Source organism: Stegastes partitus, unplaced genomic scaffold (genome assembly GCF_000690725.1).
Source record: "Stegastes partitus isolate 25-593 unplaced genomic scaffold, Stegastes_partitus-1.0.2 Scaffold618, whole genome shotgun sequence".
In the NCBI taxonomy this organism is placed as follows: Eukaryota; Metazoa; Chordata; class Actinopteri; family Pomacentridae; genus Stegastes; species Stegastes partitus.
Genome location: NW_007578349.1, coordinates 274,403 through 282,418, shown reverse-complemented (window position 1 = coordinate 282,418; position 8,016 = coordinate 274,403). Strand labels below are relative to the sequence as shown.

General features: G+C 43.3%; 1 long non-coding RNA gene across 1 annotated transcript in view; it reads right to left on the bottom strand.

Annotated features, from left to right (window-relative positions):
- Positions 1-38: 38 nt before the first annotated feature.
- Positions 39-8,016, bottom strand: part of LOC103362945 (uncharacterized) — a 44,415-nt gene continuing 36,437 nt past the window's right edge. Inside the window, exon 3 of the long non-coding RNA XR_520486.1 lies at positions 39-144. This is a non-coding gene — a long non-coding RNA (uncharacterized LOC103362945). The remainder of the gene's footprint in view (positions 145-8,016) is intronic.

Here is an 8,016-nt window from a genome sequence, read left to right as displayed (position 1 = left end):
GAGTATCAGGCATGCAAGCTCCTGTATGTGTGTGTTGGGGTCCACCGCAACGTGAGAAAGTCCACACCACACAAAACACACCAGCAGTGGCAGCAGCAGTTGGACTTGATTGTCCTCCAACCCGGTCTGACAGTAGCAGCCCAGCTGAGAGAGAGAGATAGAGAGAGAGGGGGAGAGAGAGAGGCAAAAAGGGGGAGTTTACTTCACTTGCCTAGTAGGGAGGGCTGACCCGCTCACATTCACTAACGCAGGGAGGGAGGACATGGGTGGAAAGAAAAACGGGGGCAGGGAGCAGACAGGAGCAAGATGGGGTTTAGAAAAAAAGTAGGAGGAGGGCGAGGAGGAGGATATTGAAAACAAGCAGCAGGATCTGTGGGATTGTGTGCTTTTAACAGCTTACAGATAGCTGCAGCCGATTCATTTTGGGCACGAATTCTGTCAACAAGGTGAGAGTGGACGTCCATTTGAGCAACACTGGGTTGAGCAGCTTGCAGATAACAGCTGGGAAACCAAGACACAGCATATATCCTATAAAAATAAATAAATAAAAAACCCTGTGCTTTCTTTACATGATTACCGTGAATCCTGATCCGTGCGTACACAGAGCCGAAATGCGGAGATCGAGCCAATATACGTTCAGCAGATGAATCAGACGCTCCTAGTAAGAGCCAACAGCGTGAGCGCTGGGTAAAACTACCGCATGCTTTCTCTCACCAGCTCAAGTGGGAAAGTAATTAAGAGAAAGGGCCTCCTTCAAGTGGACAGAGTGGATTTCAGTTGTTCATTCTGATACACAAGAAGGTTAAACTGTAGTGTGCTCAAAATGTCCTCATGGCAAAGGTTTTGAGCCCAAGGTAATGACCTTCAGTCGTCGTCTGAGAGCCGACTGGAACGGCCGTATACAAAACAATATTTAAATCAAAGTTTGTCCCGCTGATAACTCCACAGTCTGCGCGCTCTGAGCTGGGATTATCAGTCCAAGCATTTCTCTTTCTCTTGATTATGTGCAACTAAGTTTTGTTTTGGAACTTTTAAAATCGCTTACACACACAGTCCAGCCCCATACGCTACTCTAAATACCTCTTCACACAGTGCTGTGCTGTTCAGGTAGCTGGCAGAGACACTTTAAAAGGAGCTGTTAGAGATTACATCATCCAAGCCTGGAGCTTTTATACTAATAAATAAATGGGTTGAGACACTCTAATAGACCATTTCCTTTCCAGGGCTATCCTCTTGCCTGTAAGGCATTTACTGGTTGACAAAACCGCCGAGAAAAAAAACTGCAGCGTGCCGAGAACACTGCTTTTAGCAAATAGCATTACGGACGTGAAACAGCAGAAAAGGAGCGGCTATTATTTTCCTGCACAAAATGCTTAACTTTGAAGTTTGGAAGTTAAATGGATTACGCAAACACTTTTTGTTTTCATGTTAATGTGTCTCGTTTGTAGCCGCCGCTCTTCTTTGCACTTCTTTTCTTTCTCACACTTGTTCATGTTGGTCATTAATGGCAGACAATAGGCGGCTTGGCTGCCTTGTTTCTCAGCGAGAGGAGGGAAAAAAAACATAAAAATCAGTTCATAGATAAACAGCGCTGCCCTGCTCCTGCCTCATCTTCCTCTGTCTACCCTCAACCCTGCTTGTCTGAAGCCTTCTTTCCAATACAAATCTTATCAGGCAGTAACCCAGAGTCCTGTCAGTCCAAGATCCAGGATCGGTTTTCGAGGAAAGATCCCCTGATGGTTTTTTCAGCGAGATAGGTAGTGACGCAACAAGTTTTGAAATTAAAATACATGATAGTTTTAATTAGCCGCTAAGTCATTCTCTTGGTTGTTGATGCTTAACATTTTGCCAACTTTGCTAGAAGGGAACATTTTTATTGTGAAATAAAATCCCAAACTTCAGAACTCTTGGTTGTAAAATCACAACTTTGTATGCAGGAGATTTCTCTGTTTACCCACGGGACTGCGTGTCCCTTTGAACAATGAGAAAAAATAAAAACCAATCTTTGCGTAGTTTCAGCTTGCACATTTCTCTGCCCTCTTAGATCACAGGCAGTCATCTCCTTTATCATTTCTACATCTGTTCAAATTTTTTGGTTACTTGCAAACTCGGCTGCTCTCCCCCTCCACTTGTCTCTCCCTCTCCTCCACTTCTTTTCCCAACTCCCCTCCTCCAGTGAACCAGAATGTCATTTCAAGCATGTCTAACCACGGGAAGCCTTTTAAAAACTGTGACAGCATTTGCCCCCAATCCCCAATAGCTGTGAAGCTGTGCATGTGTGTGTGTGTGTGTGTGTGTGTTAGCAAGTAATGAATGTCTGTGGTGATTTGCTTAAAGACAGGATATCATATGCAGATTGAGTAATGACCCCTTGAAAAACAGTTACTTTAAAGTACTGTGAGCTGCTGCCCCATGACACAACACACACAAACACACACACACACACTGTCTACACAGTCTATTCTTCACTAGTGTCACCCTCATGCTGGTTCTATGATGAATGGCTGAAACTGTCACAAGCGAAGGATGAGCAGTAAAACCAACAGAGGAAAGAAAAAAAAAGGAAAGAAAAGGCTGCTGACAAGAAAAACAAAACGATGTCTGAAGGACTGAGATAATAAATGGAGGGTGGTGACCTTTAGGGGAGAAGTGAAGGAGTTCAGAGGTAAAAGGTGGACGGAAAGAGGTGCAGATTTAAAGAAAAAAGAGGCTAGAGGCATAAAAATGGAGGTAAAATTTCTACTGCAGGTCACAAATGTAGTTGCTGAGATATTAGAATCTGAAGCAGATGGCACTGTGTTTTTCTTTTTTCTTCGCGTGCTGCTTCTGTTTCTCATATGTTAATGGTATTCAAGCTCCCTTTACACATTCAGATGATGCGTCTCAGCCAGTGCTCGAGGTCAGTACTTTATTCAGCATTCACTCTCTCATCGTTTTTGACAGGCTGTCATAACAGAACAACTTCACATGTCAGCAGCTTTCAGTGTCGACGCTTCAAAGTAAGTCAAGTTCGCCTTCAGAATGCCGAATGCTGCCAAGAGTGTAAACACATTTACTTTCTGATCTCTGAAATTAGATACAAATGATTCATCGAACCACTTGTTAGGCTCAGTCAATGCAAGAGATTCCTCCTACGCTGCAAAGTGAAAACCGTGTATTTGAATTTTAAAACAAAGCAAAGAATGGATGAGTTGATAAAATGCATATTGATAAAACTATACCTTTAAAAAAATCTGCCGGATCATCTGGAAATACACCGCCACTGAGCTGAGGGTCGTTTTTCTTACTTACAGGAGAACTCTACTGATTTCGCACACCAAAGTCTGGGTACAGATGTTCAAGTATTTCTGCATATGTGAAAAAAAAGACAAAGCCTATTGTGTCTCTGAAAGGAGCCGCTGAAGATCTGACGAACCAGAGAACACGAGCATAAAGTGAGATTTATGGTCTGTCAATATTGCACGTCAGATGCTCTGGCAGCGTCGGAGACCCCATCCTCCCCCCTCACCTTTCTGAGGATCTGTGTTTCCCATTATCTGTAACTTTTTCATTTGTTGCTCAAACATTTTTTCATGTGTACGACTCAGACCGACGCTATCGATGTCGCCCTGGAGAGTCTGTGTGAAAATGTGGGACGTTCATTCTCACTCCGTCTCTGTCAGACACCTTCTCGCCTTCCTCAGTGGCTGTTTGGATCAAATACACAGTTTAGTTTCAACACATCCAGAGACCCAACCTGTAATCTGTGACCAACCTGTAAGCATAGGCACATTGCATTGTGGGTAATGTAGGCACCTGATTTTGACTACTAAAACGCATACATGTAATTGATTCTGATACATTTCTTTTCCTACCAGAGTCATACTGACATAAGAGCGCGATGATAAATTAATGTAGCACTAGTTTTATGGTTTCCCCAGGATGGAGACCCCACAGGACCCTTTCTTCTATCAAATTAAAGCGATATTTTACACTCAAGATGGACCAAACAACAAGCACACTTTCACACGGCTGCGTTTTTGGATATCTGCGACGTCTCATCGTGGTTCGTCCACATGGGCTCAACATTCCAAAATCCCATAAATGCACTTGGCGTACTTGTAGCTTCACATACAGACGTTTGCTATTCAAACGCACCATCTCCGCTTTGGGATTCCCATCTGTTCCAGAGGATTTATAGACCACCTTACCTCTTCCTGGCTCACGTTTAGAAGCATTTATCCCTTTATTTGATGTGCGAACTGACTAACAGACAGCGGATTAAGTCCATTTTAGAGAAACACCTCTGTGGCACAGCAGCACATCTGCTAATCCCCGTCCATTCACTTCAGCGTGTCTTTAAACTAACAAGCAGTTTACCATAATCTGTTATAAGCCTGTCCATTCACTCCTATTCACCGGTGCATTTACATAGCAATCCTTTCTGCCTGGATGCTTTGTAGAGGGGGAGAGACAATGTGTATGGGACTTGAGTTGTAGATGTGGGTGACTTGTGAGTTACAGGAATAGTATCTCTTCCTACAGTCCATTTGTACTCTCAACTTCTCTGCCTGAGGGAGGCGTTTACTGTGGACAAGAGTTGTTTTAGTGTGGTTTGGTTGTTGTTTTTGACGTGAAGCGATCTGCACGCGAACCAAAAACCCTAAAACCGTTTAGTACAGCAAAAAAAAGAAAAGTACCCAGTGGGAACTCGGAGGCAAAAGAAAGTGATGAATAAACAAAAAGGGCCATTAATAAACTGTGGAGGTGCTGATTTTCAAGTGAAGAATTCTGCTACTCTTGTCACAAACACACCCACCACAACTCATCCTCCACGATCCAGGGAACTGGTGAAGTGAAGAAGGGAAAAACAAAAAGAAAACACATAGTTTGAGAAAAAGGGGAAGCAGTGACAGATAAGAAGTCTGTCAGCATCACCTCTGACCTCAGCACTGATTTGTTCTTGATTGACCTTTAACCTCTGGAGAAAATCCCTCCGACACGCTGCAAGAGAATCCTTTTTCACAAACACGGCAAATCAGGATGAAACAAAGGAGAAAACAGGATCACTGGAAGACTTCAGTCGCTCCAGAGGATGCAAAATGACTTCCAGACTTATTTTAACGCCCAGTCTAACGGGGACGTCGACCATCACCTTCAACTAAACCTCATTATCGGGACTAGTTTAGGTTCTCTGGTGTGACTGTAAATAGATTCCACGTCGCCTCAACATGCGTAACACAACACACGCACACACACGCTCACAAAGGTAGGTGTTGAGCCATTTAAACTTAATGAAAGCCTAATGATAGACTGGGAATGGCTTTTACAGCTTGTTATTGTCATTGTGAAACCACTCACTGTATCACTTTACAACCCTCGTAAAATCCCTGACAGGGATAGGTGTGGTCGGGGCGAGGAACAAGAAAAACCCAGAATGATCCGAAATCCACCTCTGTAATCATGATATCATGAATATTTCTAATTATTTCTAATTGCTTTAGCGTATATCCAAACCCAATGACGGAGTTTTCCCTCAGGCGATCTGGCTAATACGATGTTTTCAGTGGGACTGATATCGTGTTACTTTGCTCGGAGGCACGCGGAGGGTAAAATGAAACCACATATTACAGGTTCAAATTTACTTTGAGTGTTTGTTGTGAAAATGAATTACGAGGTGACGTATTTCAAAACGAACGCAGTCAGTTGGAGAGATTTGTGGCCAAATATTAGGAGTTTATGTACCAAAAAGTGAAACACACACTCTCACACACAGAAGCTTTCTGAGTCTGGAAGAAGCCAAATCAATTTGCCCCCCTGTGAAGAACAGGGATGAGGGCTGGTAAAGAAGGAACTGACTGACCAAAAGGGTGGAATGTTAAAAATGTCTTGCTAAGGCAAACACAGAACACAGAAGAGCTGCTTCCTGAGTGGGAGCTGAAAGAGAGCGAGATGTCCCACCTGCTCTGTGGGATCTTTCTCTGCCTACTTTTCTGATTCATAAACGCGACAGCTTACCAAATACTGAGTATCCCAATCTACAGCCACCCACCGACGTTTTTCTTGTCCCCCACAATCATTGGCCCCTGCCTGTCTATCCATCTGTCACATTAAATGTCTGAGACGGCTCTGACTGGAGCTGGCTGTAACTTTGGGGAACTGTGTTTCTCTGGTTGGCATTGCTGATTGGGTTCCTAACATTATTTTCACAGTTCATCTCAGCGCTCCGTTCAGGCATTTAAAGAAAAATATGCAAGCTCACGGAATAAAGCCTAGAAGTGCGTCCTGGGTCTTGTACCGCACCGCACCAAGCCAAACTCTGATGACATGCGTCTCCACTACTGGCTCCCAGCAGGGAATAGCTGCTGTGGTTGTGCTTGGTAGCAGTGCTGACGCAGCCAAACTGTGCTCTCTGTGGTTAAATGTGTTTCTGTTCCCGAGACGAGGGACAAAACTTAGTTTTCCTTTTAGTGTCTGTGCTTTTGTAGCTTCTGCTTCAGTCTCTTTGGTTTGCAGTTTAATTGCACTCCTGTGTCCCTGTTTGTACTTTCAGATCAGATTTTGGGTTTTTTTTGTTTTCTGATTCCAGACCAAACTGTCCCTGCTGCTGCTGCGTCACAAATGGCACAGCTTATCGCTTTACAATGGAACAACCCTACATGGAGACTCTGTCAGTCCAAAGTGATCCCGAGGGCTTTGCAAGCTTTTATACTTGTTTTCTAACACTTTTAACACTTGTTCAACAAAGTTTGATTAAAAGCAGCCCGGGAGATGGAAAGTGACGGTACATTTTACTAATAAGCAATCTTTATTAATTTATTTGTCATGCTAGAGGAAGAGCTGCATTACTATACAGGTTAGTTAGTGGTTAGTGCAACAACTACTGATTATTTTAATTGTTGATTTATCTGTTGATTAATTGCTTGGTTTATAAAATGTCAGAAAATTATGAAAATGTCATTTAGTGTTTTCCAAAGCCCAAGATATCATCCTCAAACGTCTCGTCCTGTCCACAACTAAAAGAGCTCAGCTATGTTTTTTTTTTACTGTCATAAAGGAGTAAAGAAATCAGGAAATATTCACATAGAATGAGCAGGAATCGGCTCTATTTGTAGTCTGTGAATAGGTGAAGTGGTTGGATGAGGACGGAGGAAGCTCTGCATGCGATACCGACCGATACACTGAGTCAGAATATCTGAACCAGCACTTGTGCAGATTAAGTCGGATAACTAATTTTTTTCACCCCTCGACCGGTGTCCTTGAAGGTGTAACAACAGCTCATCCTTCACTGAGCAATGAAGCTTAAGATTTCTGCACTGAGCAGCATCAAAAAGTTCAACAGGAGTTCAACCAGCTGCAGACGAGGCGCATGCCTGTTGTAATTGCAAGAGCCGACTGTTTCTGTTGAGCTGTCACTGCGACAGTCTTCAAAAGACGCTCAATTAGCAGATGCACATTAGCCGGCAAATAAGGGGAGACAACCGTGTCTGTAGGTTTGTACCAAGCAATCGAAATCCCCACCAGTTAAATCTTTAGCAACACCCTCTGTGATGAACCGAACACTGATAAATACACATGGGGGTTGTGATGATTCTAATCAACTAACTTGTTTTTGCCCTGCGTACGTGTGGAGGACCACCTAAAGTGGGAGCTTAGGCTAATAAAACAGCTACACGTGTTTCCACGGCCAATGACAACTGTTCCCTCAGCCAAGAATAGTGTAGCCCAATAAAACCTTTCAGTCTCTATTGCTGGCCCTGTTCACTGTTGCTTTCTCCTGTTCTCCCTCTCACTCACGATCCCACATACGCTCGTACCTGCCAAACAATACCTCTTTCAGATAATTCCTACACATGCCCACTAAGTGAATACACCAAAGAAATTATTATGTAAAAATTAGCTGTTTGTGCAAAGTTTGACAGATTTGAAGAAGCACTGGAGGACAAAGTAGAGAAGAGAAGAGAAGAGAAGAGAAGAGAAGAGAAGAGAAGAGAAGAGAAGAGAAGAGAAGAGAAGAGAAGAGAAGAGAAGAGAAGA